The sequence below is a fragment of the Melospiza georgiana genome, chromosome 1 (assembly GCF_028018845.1).
Source record: "Melospiza georgiana isolate bMelGeo1 chromosome 1, bMelGeo1.pri, whole genome shotgun sequence".
NCBI classification, from domain to species: domain Eukaryota; kingdom Metazoa; phylum Chordata; class Aves; order Passeriformes; family Passerellidae; genus Melospiza; species Melospiza georgiana.
The window spans coordinates 48,585,616-48,598,840 of NC_080430.1; the positions used below are offsets into that span (position 1 = coordinate 48,585,616).

General features: G+C 44.6%; 1 protein-coding gene across 1 annotated transcript in view; it reads left to right on the plus strand.

The window, feature by feature from the left end:
* The first annotated feature begins 4,867 nt into the window (after window positions 1-4,867).
* TRANK1 (tetratricopeptide repeat and ankyrin repeat containing 1) overlaps window positions 4,868-13,225 on the plus strand; it is a 50,727-nt gene continuing 42,369 nt past the window's right edge. Inside the window, exon 1 of the mRNA XM_058036302.1 lies at window positions 4,868-4,924. The gene's annotated coding sequence lies outside the window, so the exon portion shown is untranslated. The remainder of the gene's footprint in view (window positions 4,925-13,225) is intronic.

The following is a 13,225-nucleotide window of genomic DNA, read 5'->3' on the forward strand; positions in this document are numbered from 1 at the left end:
CAATAATCATATCCCATTACCAAACAATCATCACATTTAACAATCATATCATTTAACATATAACAATTATATCATTTATCATAGTCATTAAATGATTATACAGGTGCAGTTTGCATGATCCAGTAAAGCCTAACATTTTCCCAGGGCCTACCAGGTTCAGCCTTTCTTTCCAACTCCCCTGAATATCTCATGATTTTAGAAATACTTTATCCCTTTACTATCACTGGAACCCACAGTAGTGGGTAGCTGCATGTGTCCTTTTCTATGTCTTTTTTGCCCTTCTCTCTTTTTCATTCTTCTAATTTCCTCTTCTTGGAATTTTTGAGTAACTTAAAACTGAATGGATGTAGAGTTTGCTAAGTTGAATGGACCAAGTTAATGTTTTGGGAAGTGTTTCATGTCGATTGAATGTTGCTCTAAACACTTTGCTAAAGTTCTCTGATTTTCTCAAGATGCTGAAAAAGTATTTTTTTGTTGTTTTGACCTTTTGAGCATGCCTTGTCATTATTTCTCTCATTCCCCTAACTCAAGAGTACACGAAGAACCATAAGCCCTCTAAAAGTCTTGTCAAGCCCAAGTTTTTTGGGGGCCTTACAGGAGGTCACATGAAATTCCAGATATATTAGAATGCATCAGCCATTCATTCCTCTCAACCTTTATATCGTGTTGATTCATCCAGGCACTTTTGCCTCAACAAGAACTCCAAAATCCCACCCATGTACTTTGATATCTTCAAGTGACTCAGGAAACAAGATTACACTATATTTCCCCACCTCGTGTGGATGCATCCAAAACAATTGTGGCTGTACTTTGACTGCTTTCTTTAAAAGCAGCTTTGTCTGTTATTTTGATGCACTCCCTTAGGAGCCAAGTGATATACAACCATACCTGCCAAGGTTAGTATTACTTTGTTTCTCTAGTCCCTAAATGGGTAGCAGGATAATTAATGTGAAAACTCAACACAGAAGAGGGATGCTTAGGGGAAGTCCATTTTTTTTGAGAATGGGATGGGTTGATACCAGGTGCCCATTAAAGCCACTCTATCAGTCCTCAGCAGGAATGGAGGGGAGGGATAAAGTGGGGAAAAACCCTTATAGGTCAAGACAAAGGCAGTTTAATAAAGCAAAAAAAAAAAAGGCTGAGTGCAGAAGCAAAGGAAAACAAAATATTTGTTTTCTATATTCTATATTCTTGAATATTCTATACTCTATATGCTTGAATATTCTATATTCTATATGCTTGAATATTCTATATTCAAGCAGGCCATACCCAGATAGTTGCTAGGAAGCAGGGTTTTAACATGCATAGTGGTAGCTCGGCCTCCAATACAGAGAATTCTTGGCACCCCTCTGTCACTGAAAAGATCTAAATGTGTCCTGTGCCCCTGCAGCCTGATGGCACCAGAGTACACTGTACACCATGGATTTTTACTTCTGTGGGTCTGATTGCTAGGCAACTAAATCTACGTGGTCCAGTAAGCCTGGCCATCCCTTTTCTCCTCCTGGTCACACAGGAAAAAATGAAGTGTGCCATGCAGCACATGCCTGGGGCTCCCTTTCCCTCCAACCAGGGCAGAAGAAGACTAATTTATTGCAGCATGTCCAACTGCCAAGGCACTGACCCATAAGGATGAAGACGTACAGAGATGGTCTTCAAAGTTTTGGAAAAGACTTGACTCCAAAAATGGAAGTGTTGATATCTGGGCAATACATTACTGCCAAACTGTTAGAATATGAAGCTGGAGCACTTCCTGCACGTGGCCTGTGTGCACAGGACATCCTTTGGATCTTTGGAGATCTCATAATTGTTTGGATCAGTGTAGATGACTTTCATCACCACTAACTATCTCCTTTCTCTGTGGTAGGTACACGTTCCTGGCAAGTTCACAAGGTCTTCCTTGAATGGGTACTCTGCTCTCACCCTTGAGAGGAACCATCTCCAAAGACTGTAAATTGCTGACTCTACTCCACTCTCTCAGCTCTCTGGTTTCTAGCGAAGGATCCCAGCTGTTGGATTTCCCTACTCTCCACCTCTGACTGCTGCCCTGTTATCCCAGCTCTGGAGCAGCCAGGCAGAAATCCACTCACTTATCTGGTGGCTATGATCTTCCTAATGTATCTTGAAATTCTGATGAAGTCAGGGACTGGGTAGTTTCTGCTTCCTGTATGAATTCTCTGACATATTTTTCCAATTTGTGTGCAGAAAAGGCACGCTGTGAAAAGCCAGCGTCCACAAAGGAAACAGAGGAGTCTTGCAATTTTATTTGAATAAAGGGAGAGTGTCCCCCAGGCCATACTCCCCGGCTTCTCTCTTGAGGTATTGAAGGTGCAGCCTCCTCTAATCCTAAACTTCCAACCATATGTTGCCCTCTTCTTTTACCACTGGCTGAAGTACAGCCCTCCTGAACCACCTACTGCATATTCCCCCCTGCCATTGAACTTATATGGTCATTTTCCCTGAAAGTTTGGAGGCTCAGGTTGTTTGGGTTCTGCAGACCCATCAGCTCAAATTGTCCGGGATCTGCAATAGACTTGTTGCAGACCCATTTCTCCAATTACCTAAAGTTCAGAAGTCCAGTCTGGGTCAAACTGCCTAGGTTCTGTAAGAAATTCACAGGGCTTGATGTTCGTAGAGATGTTAGATCCATTTCAAAGACACTAACACCTGCTTGTCCTAAAGACCCCCACAGCTGTTCTTCTAAGACCTGATTGTTTTTTTCAGACCTAGGCCTTACTGAAGACATCAAAACCTATGTCTCCTACCATTAGTGAAGAGCCCAAACCCCATCTTCCATTTGTGAGGACGTCAGCACCCATTTTTTATCATTTGTCAAAGAATCGGCTTCTTGCTCAGACCTTTTCTCATCTTCTTCCTCCTCTTTTACTAATTGACAATATGGATCTATTGTTTTCTTCATCCACTGTTTTTTTTCTCAGTACTGGGAGAATTATTGTAGCTGTTGTTTGGGTTCCTGTCTCAACCACGTTCCTCTGAGAGTACTGAACTGTGGCTCCATAGGCACAGGCAGGACCCAGTACAGTGCTAGAAGCTGCTGGTTTTCCTTGGAATAAGCAAGGCACCCTTCCATCAGTTTGTGGCATGTCAGTTTGCCAGGATAGCCTGCCTCTTCAGGTGTGAATTTCCAGGATTTGGTAGATGATAACTGCCCCAGGAACCTGCCCAAATCCTTCCACACACCCTGCCACCCCAGGACCAGCTGTGCCAGGGCACATTTCAGTATCACCTCATCTGAAAATCGTCTTCTCCTACATCAGGATGACACTGGATTCCACAAACCCCATAATATGCTAACAGTGTTAATAAGTAGTATTAAACAGTTCATGTAAGGATGAACAAGCATCTCTGAGGCCTGCCTAATAAAACCATCTGCATTATTCCCAGGCATGAAGTGGGAATATATTTATATATATCTATATATATATATATTTCCTTGTGCTCACAATAAGATACTTCCTCCAGAAGAGCAAGGACAGAAATGCCAGGGCAAAGGACAGAACCATTGCTTTTATTAACATGTTCTAAAGCTCAACTAAATAAAGAGATAAGCAGTGCAGTCAACAATCTCTGTGACCTGCATAGGAGCTTGACGGTGAATAGCCATTGCAGCTATAGAACACTTCATACAAAGCTCTTGTTATCTTGTGCCCCATGCTGGGCATGAAAAGGACTGTGGTGGGTTCACCTTGTCTGGAAATCAAAAGGCCATCAAGCTGCTCTGCCACCCCCCTCCTCAGCAGGATGGAGAGGGAAGGAAAAAAGATGGAAAAAGCCCTCATGGGTCAACATAAAGGCAGTTTAATAAAACGGATGCTTATGCAGTGGTAAGAAACTCCAAAAGATTGTTCTCTACCTCCCATCAGCAAGCAATATCCGGCCATGACCTGGGAAGCAGCAGGGCTTCAGCATGTGCAGCGGCCGCTCTGGAAGGCAAATGTAAATAATGAATGCCTCACCTTCCTACTCCTTTCTATTAGCTTTTATATTTGAATAGGTGTCACGTGTTCTGGAATATCCTTTTGGCCAGCTGTCCTGGCTGTGTCCTCTCCCAAGATCTTGCCCACCGCCAGCCTACTGGTGAAGGAGCAATGTAATGTTGGTTTTAGCTCCTAAAGCAAAACCCAGCACGGTGGGGGCTGCTGGCAGTGAAATTAAATCCATCCCAGCCAGCCCGGATACAGAGGAAGACATGCACGTGGTAACACTCAATATGACAGAAAAAAACTTTATTAGAAATGCGATTAACAGAGGGGTGAATTATTGAATGATCTCCTGTGAAGTATTAATCTTGGACTCACTGATCCACTTTTTATGGTGTGAAAAGACCATGGCAAACGATAAATCAGCGAACAGTTGCATGGCAGGAGGAGAAGGCTTCACTCCCGAGGTGATCCTTGCACAGTGAAGTCCCAAGGAGCCACAGCTTCCCGAGAGCGGGGTTGCCGTGAGAATCCAGCGGGACAGCGCGGCGCCTCAGGACGCGGGGGTGGCCTGGACCGCAACAGCGCCGCTTTTCCAACCATCCTGAAGGCACCGCTAGGTCATTTTAAGAAATGTCACTGGATACGCTTCCCGCTGCGGAGGGAGCCCAGAGCCACCCCAGAGCCCCTTCCCGAACCTTCCGGCGGGGAGACGGACGCCCACTGCCTCCCGCTGCCGCCACACTCCCTGCGGCGGGACGGGACGGGACGGGACGGGACGGACACATCCCCCACAGGGGGGCCCATGCCCCACGGGCGGGGCGGTCCCGTTTCGATTCCCGGACCGCCGTGGATCTGTTTCGCTTCCCCCACTCGCACTCGCGCGGTGACGCGGGCGGCGGGGGCGGGACGCGGGGCGGAGAGTATAAGGGCGACAAGCGGAGCGCCCCGGTGGCGGTGGCGGCGGGGGACGGGCAGGCAGGTAGGTGGGTGGATATGGATAGATTGATTGATGCGGTGCCTCGGCCGCCCCTCGTACCCCCTCACCCTCCCGGTGAGGGCAGCGCGGTGCGGGATGCGGGGAGCGGCGGGCTGAGCTGCCCGCGTCCCCCGCGCCGCTCCATGGATGCTTGGTGTGGCGCGGGGGCAGCCGCGGCCTCCTGGGGGTGCCTTCCCATTCCCATCTCGGTGGGAGCTTCCTGCGTGTTTGGAGCAGTTCCGGAGAGGGGACGCGCTGCCCCGGGCCGGGAGCGGGGGTGCGGGATTTGGCGTGTGGGCAGCGCGGGTGGCTGTGCTGGTTGGAAAGCGTGCCAGGGAATGTGTGGGGTGGATGAAGGAAAAGGAGGAGAGTGCGTTCTTGCTCCGGCCGGGCATCTCGAGTGTGTGTTGGCCTGGTGTGGTTTGCGCAGAGGAGCTGGGGGAGATGGGATGCCGTGTCCGTGCTTAAAAAGAAGACGGAGAACTCCTTTAGCATAGCCCGGAGCGAAGCATTGCTTTCGGTGGTTTTGGGTCCTTTCCCTGAAAAGCAAAAACTCTTCTACAAGGTCGTGGAGTGGTCACTTAACAAAACAGACTTTTTCGACTGGAAAGGAGTTTGAGCACACTGCAGAAGAATAAATGCAGAAGGATCTCTCACCAGCTTTTGGGGTTTTTTTAAAGCGATTTACAGGGAATTAACTTCAGATTTATTGCGAATGGGAAGAGGCTTTGCTTTCCCATGAAAACATGCCAGAAGGAGTATTTCCTATCAGTGTTTTTTAACCTACATGCAATTAAGTTTGTCAAGCATTGCCTGTGAACTGCGCAAGCTTGAAAACCTTGATGTTAGGGCAATCTTGGTGTTTTGGTCTTGGGGTGGGGTTTTCGTTTGTTTTTTCCTCATTCCAGAATGAATACCCTCTGGAGTGAATCTATACAAAGGAAATATGCAGGCTGTTTGTTTCTCTTACCCGATCGTAGAATCATAGGAAGTGCTGAGTTGGAAGAAAGTTACCAGTATCATTGAGTCCAAGTCCCGGCCCGACACAGCACACCCCCCCTAATAATCACACCGTGTGCCTGAGAGCGTTGTCCAAATGCTTGTTAGCTCAGACTTGGTGTTGTGACCACTGCCCTGGGGAGCCTCTTCCTGATATCCAGTGTAAACCTTGCCTGACTCAGCTTCAGTAATTTTCATCGTGTCCTGTTGCTGGTCACGAAGAATGGAGAGATCAGTGCCTGCCCCTCCTCTTACGCTCATGGGGAAGTCGCAGAGAGCAAAGAGATCTCCCTTTGGTCTCCTTCAGGCTGAATGAACCAAGTGACCTCAGCTGCTCCCTACAGAGATTCCTCTTCAGCGTCCTTGTGGTCTCCTTTGGATGCTCTCTAACAGCTTAATGTATTTTTTATTTTGTGGTGCCCCAAACTGCACGTAGTATTCAAGGTGAGGCCACACCAGTGCAAAGAAGAGCAGGACAATGATGACAGGAACATTGCCGGGCTGAGCAAACAGCTGCAGCAGTGTAAACAAGTCCCTCTTGGACTGAGTTAGGTCTTGTATGGCTGAGCTAGATTAGGGATTTCAAGACTGCTGTTGTTTCAGAGAGAAACAGAAAGATTAGCTTTTCCTGCTGTTTTGAGGTTTTGGTGGTTTTTGTGTTGACCCAGTAATGACGCTGTGCAAGCAGAATATTGAACATGCTTTTGCATCATTTTTTTTGTATATAAAATGGGAAATGCAAGTCTTTTCTTAATTTACTGGAAATCATAGGTATTTGTATGTATAAACAGGTGTGTTCTTGAAAAGCAACTCCAGACATGGCTCAACCTTACATTTCCTAGGTATGACTTGTTAATGGTAGGTTTCAAAGAGGGGAGAATCATTTGAAGCTGAAGGCAAAGAAGGCTTTTTTGTTTCTGTTAACAAAACAGGATGTGCTGTGGAGCAAGGCCAGACCTGTTGCTGCTGCAAGCTGTGAAACAGTCTTCAGGGAAAGCTAGTCAAATGTGCTTGGCCTGAGTTCAGCTTGCAAGGAAAGGAGGAAGGATGTTCTGAGGTGTCATCTGGTTTTGGCTGGGATAGAGTTAATCTTTTTCCTAGTAGCTGGTACGGTGCTGTGCTTTGGATTTAGGATGAGAATAATGTTGACAAAACAGTGATGTTTTTGCTGTTGCTAAGCAGTGCTTATCCTAAGTCAAGTGTTTTCCAGATTGTCCCACCGGTGGGGAAGCTGAGTGAGGGCACAGAAAGCTGGGAGGGGATGCAGTTGGGACAGCTAACCAGAACTGTCCAAAGGGATATTCCATACCATGGAATGTCACATCGCTCTGTCAGGTTTCTGTTGCCTTGTCCATGGGTGGGAAACTCATGTTCCCCAGGGTCTAAAGTAGGTACAGAGCTGGTGTGTGCACCCATCTCTTTTTGTGAAAGTTGTTGGCTTGTTCCTGGTCCTTCTGATGTTCATTTCCTTGCTATGTCACTTCCTTAGTACTTGTCACTTGCCTAGTATGTTTCCTGTGTGAAAGTGAACCACAAATCTCTGCTCTAAAGATTAGTAACATTTTAGTGTCCACTTCTTGAGGTTTTGCATGGATTTCTGCTTGTCAGCAGGGCTGGCCCAACTTCTGGCTGGGTTTAGGTCCTGTTTCTGTAGTCCTGTTTGGTGGTCATGCATGTGAAGAAGAACTGAGCTGCCAAGCTGTTTCAGCTGTGGGTTTGGTTGGAGACATCAGGTGGCTGGGCTTTGTTGTTAATAATTCCTTTCTGACAGCTTCCACAAACAAAAAGCAACATACAGTGGTAATCTGAAAAAAGAGGACCCTGGGAGGTCATTCAGGCCAGCTCTGCCCACAGCAGGGCCCTAGCCCAGAGTCTTGTTGTGTGTATTCTGCTTATACCCCTTGTGTCATTCAGACCTTGCACAAATCTTCCCTGTCTGCTTTATATGTGGTGTTTGAGGTGTTCACAGGCCTTTGAGACATCTGTGCTAGTTGCATCTGGGGTGTATTTGCCAAATGTTGATAAGGATGTTTGTCTTGTTTCTGACAATGTCTGTGCCCTGCAGTCATCAGTCAGAGTACATTTTCAAGGGAAAGCTTGGTATAAAATGAAGAGCTGTAGAGATGTTCTATCTCACTCTGTGCTCTCTCACCCCAGCCATTTAACATCTTTTGAAAGCACAGCCAGAACTTAAAAGTCTTACAGCTGACTTCCAAAATAAAGAACTTGTGCTTGCCTGCTAGACCCAGGTCAGGTGAGAATTCCTTCTCAGTAGTGAGAGATCCTTTGTGCTGTCAAGGTGTGCTGAATCGGTGTGGTACTGCATAGGTGAAGCTACAGAACAGTAGCCTGAATTCCCCTAGTAGTGCTTCTGCCTGAGCACTTAGGAGGGAAGAGTATCTAGAGAACCAAAATTCTGCAGGTAGTGTTGAGGGTTGCTTGTGTCCAGTGATAGAGGTTGTGTACGGGTGTCCAGTTCAGACTGAAACAGCCTGATAAAATGTTCTCTCTAGTCACGTACCTGGGAAATGGTTTTGTGTTTTTAGAGGCACACCGCTCAAGAGATGCATGCTGTCTTTATCTTTGGAGTTCTGTGATGTATGGGACACCAACTGGCTGTGGAGCCCAGGAACAGTAAAGAAACTTCATTTGGTCTGATTTGTGCTGAGTTCAGGACAACCTTCTGATAAGAAGCCATCACTATGCTGCTCTGCTTGCCCTAATCTAATCAAAATCTGCTCTAGAATCTCATTCATTATTTTCCAAGTGGTGCTGGCTTTTACTGGGAGCTACGGGTCTTTGGAACTTCCAAGGTCTGGTACAAATCTAGCAAGTTGACTTCTTACAGAATTTTATTTTTTTCCTTGTTTTATAGGACTGAGTGAGAGTCTATCTGTAGAAAAGGCTTTCTCTATCTATCTATCTGAATATGTCCCTAATGATAGGGATGTCTGATGACTATGTAAATTACAGGCTCTTCATTTGAGTTGACCAGTTTCTCCAACATGAGCTGACATTTTACAAGGGTTAATATGCGATCTTGTTGTTCATTGTCATCTTCTTCAATATCTCTCTTCATGAGATACTGTCTGAACATTCAATTAAAATATTGTTCAGACAAATGCCACTATGGCCTTTGTCAGACTAAACAGATCCATGAGGATGTCCATGTCTGAATCTCAGCTTCTTTCCTCTCTTCATCATGAGATTTCCAAATGTGTCTGGTCACTTATAAGCTCTTCATTTTTGTCTCTGCTGTTTCTTCAGGGCATCCTCTTAAAGTACGTGTGATTTCCAGATTTTTCATTTGGCTTTTCAACATGCAGTGGAAAACTGAGAGAAGTAAATTTTTCCCTGCTTTTCACTGTCAAGGTTAGGCTTATACACATTGAAAGGAGACTGTGTTCTGTACATATGTCTTTGGTGGCTGCTGTTGTCATGAAAACAGGTAAAACTGGCTAGCAGGCAGAGCACTGCCATAGTTACAGCTACTTACAGCCTTCTTTGCCTGTGTTTTTCTTTCTCTTACTGGGTCTGCCCTGACATTCACAAATGTCTGTATCAGGTCACAGGAAAGTGTCATTTGGAAGACCTGAATGCAGTGTCCTGTTGCTGGTGTAGCAGAAGGGACATGACAGTCCTTTCTTGGCATCATGCTCTTGGAGCCAGGATGCTTTTGTTGAAGGAGAGCTAATGCAGCCCTGAGGTTTCCTGTTGAGAAAACATGAATTATTTGACTGCTGATGAAATGTAATTGTAACTCAGCCACAGTGTAGATGCATTGTTGGGTTTTTTCTTTTCCAACCAAGTTTGTAATGTCTGCCTCTTGGGTTAACATGGAAGAAGGAATTATTTGCTTAATAGGACTGAGAAAAGTACAGCCTTTAGAAGTCAGATTTCCTGGAAATAGGAGGATTCCTATTTGTCATCATTCTTTTAATTTAGATGCAGAGCTTCTAAGATTGCTGTATTTCATTTGTTCCTTGCATTATGGAAATCTACTGTGCTTGGAGAATAAAAACATTATCCTACCACTGAGTAATGCCATAGGGATGGATCCTTAAGGCTTAACTTTCAGAATCGAAAATAATTAAAAGCATGGCTGTGAAGGCCTTCTATTTTTTTTTCCTGTGAATTAAACAGTATAATGCAGTTTCTCTTTTCAAAATGTGTAAAGCAGATGCAGACAGAAAAACCAAAGGGCTGGGTTCGCTCTCAAATTTCTAAAGTTTTTAGCACTGCCAGCTTCAGATGTTCAGAAAGCACAAGCTGGCCTCTTGGGACCCATAGCTGGCATAAGGAGCGCAGCATTTTTCAGTAGTGACAAATAGCTTTTCTGGCCAGTCTCCATTTGTGTTTTCAAAATTATCTTCTGAAGCAAGAGAAATCAAAACTTAGCATTGTAACCACTCTAAAGCTCCCTGCTTCTGACAGCAGTCTGACTGAAGCAGTTCAGTGGGACACTGACCAGCACAGTAACACAAGAGTTGGTGACGCCTAAAGTAAATGGGAATTTTGACCACTGGCAGCAGTAGGGTTTGGAGAAGATTGTTTCTGACTTAACTATATAATGTTTTGGTTTAATTCCGTGAATAAAAATTAATGTGCTTCATTTTGTTGTCACATTCATGCTGGTGGAGCTGGTTGTCGTATTCATGCTGGTCTCAGGAGTCATAAAAAAAGTAAACAGAGTAGATCACGTCTCTTTGATTTTTTTTTTTTTTGTTTGTTTTGTTTCTGTTTTATTTCTGTGAATGATAAGGTCTCAACAATGCACTGGGGAGGGTCTCCCAGGCCTTAGGGTGTCCCCACACCTTTATGTGTTTCTTAGACTCCATAGCTTAGGAGAAATCCCTGCTTCATGAGGGCAAGGTGTCTGGCTGTGATGGAGTTAATTTTCTTCATAGTAGCTGGTATGGTGCTTTAAATTTGTGAGCAGAGCAATGCTCATAGCACAGTGATGTTTTAGCTATTGCTGAGCAGTGTTTGCACAGTGTTGAGGCCTTCTCTGTTCCTCACTTGGCCTCCCAGTGAAGAGGTTTGGGATGCACAAGAGGTTGGGAGGGGGCACAGCTGGGCAGGTGACCCAAAGTGACTGAAGGGATAGTCCATGCCATGTGGCATCATGCTCAACAATGGTAATGGGGAGAAGGGGACTTAGGGGGATTAGCCTTCGCTGTCTTGGGAACATGGGCATTATTCCATGTCAGGGGGATGATTAATGATTGCCTTTGCATCACTTCTGTTGTCTTTCTCTCTTCTTCCAGGTCTCTCTTGGTTACTGAGCAATTTTTATCTTGATCTACAACTTTTTTTTTTGTTTTACTTCTTCCTTTTCTCTTTCCACATCCCACTGGGAGTGGGAGCATGCCAGCACTTAGCTGCCCACTGCGGTTAACCCACAGCACTCATCCCCAAAAATCTTTTTATAGTTATATCCAGATAGAGCTGTGTCTTTTACCTGTGCCAGCTCGGGCAGAGTAATAGACAACAGTTTTGTTTAACGATCCTCACGCTTGATAGACTTTACATAATAGGCCCCCAGTTAGTCCATTGGTTTTGAGTTAAAATTGTTTATGCTGCAGGAAGATGTTGGGCAATAGCAAGACATGCTGTGCTAGCCTGCACAGCAGTTCTTTTGGATCATTAACTTAGATGATGTCAGGTCTGCATGCACAGTGTATCTCTCTGGTCTGCAAACTCTCTGGGTGTAGTTGCTAAAGCCTGCAGCAGACCAGCCCAGTTATTTATATGATCTGCAGTTTGAAGTTTTGGCTGGGAAACTCCAGTTCTGGAAAAGGATGAGAACTTGTGTTCTGGTGAAAATTCCTGCTGCCTGGAAAGGGGAGGGCATGCTGCCTTCTCATCTGAAACAGGGAGTTCAATTCCAAAATTTATCAGCACAGAACACGTTGGAAAGTCTTTTTAAAATGCTCATTGCTGCGTCTGCTGTACTGTGGAAAAAAAAAAATCTTTTAAATAACTTGCAAATACCTTTTATTTGTACTTGCACTTTTAGTATGTTCCAAAGGAAAGTAAGACAAAAATATAATTCTGGGGAAAAACATTACACTGAGTAGAAGCACAGCTTCCTTTAAAAAGGAAAAAACCTGAAATTAAGCTAAATTTGGAAAACCACTAGTTCATGTGTATTCCTTCTTGAAAAAACTCCTGTGTAGCTTACCTATTTTGGTATTATTCTTGAGAAAATAATTTGTCAAACTTTCTGATGATAAAGAATTGAAATCTGAAAGAATTACACAAAAGATGAGGTAGAACCATATTTTAGTATTTGTTTTTTTCCTTTGTTCTGTTGCTCTATTATTTTCCTTTTTTCACCTTAATAATGCTCATACCATGCAGTGTAAAATAAATTCTGAATATCTTATGAGTACACTTGATTTGCTGTCTGGAGAAGTAGTATTTTTAAAGTTTATACTGCATGTATATTGCTCAATAAAGCGATGATTTAATTTGCTTGAGATAACTGTAAAAATTACCCTCTTGCATGACTGGTTGTCATGCCTCCCCCAAGTAGCTGGGACCTCTTTCTCTTGAGTTTAGTTTTTTATCCAGGATTTCATCTGTTCTTGGTGCTTCCCTGGAATTAGCAAGCCGATGGCTCAATTAAAGACACCATCACGGAGTGTGTATTTGTTTAGTTAAGGTGTAACTTCTGACTGGTCATTTCCCAGTCAGCCTGAAGCAGTGCAGATCTGAGCTTTATGGTTTCACCTGATTTTTCTGCTGTTGCCCTCTCAGAGATGTGGGCTGCTGCTCTCCCATCTGCTTGGTGCACTTGTGAGGCTTGACAAGTGCTTGGATAAATGCAAAGGCACAGTGCCATCTGTAGTGCGCTTCACCATACCTCTGTGCTCACAAGACAGCACTGATTCCTGGTGTTTCAGCCTCATCCTGAGGAGTACTACAGAGAAAATACATCAGTAATGTTTCTTGCTTTGTCTGTACATTCATATACTTAAAAATATCTAGTTTGCTCTGTAGCCAAGAGATCTTGCACATATTTCAGTCCTGCTTTCAGCTGGGATAATTTTCTAGTCAGTAGCTGGTACAGTGCTGAGTGTTGGATTTAGTGTGAGGATGATGTTGATAACCCCCTGATGTTTTCATAGATGCTGAGCTGTGTTTGCCCTAGGTCAAGGGCTTCTCAGCTTCTGATGCTTCCCTGTCACTGCAGGGGAGCACAGGAAACGGGGAGGGGACACAGCCAGGACAGCTGACCTGAGCTGGCCAAATGGATGTTCTCTGCCATAGAATGTCATGTGTAAAAATTAGGGAGGAAAACTGG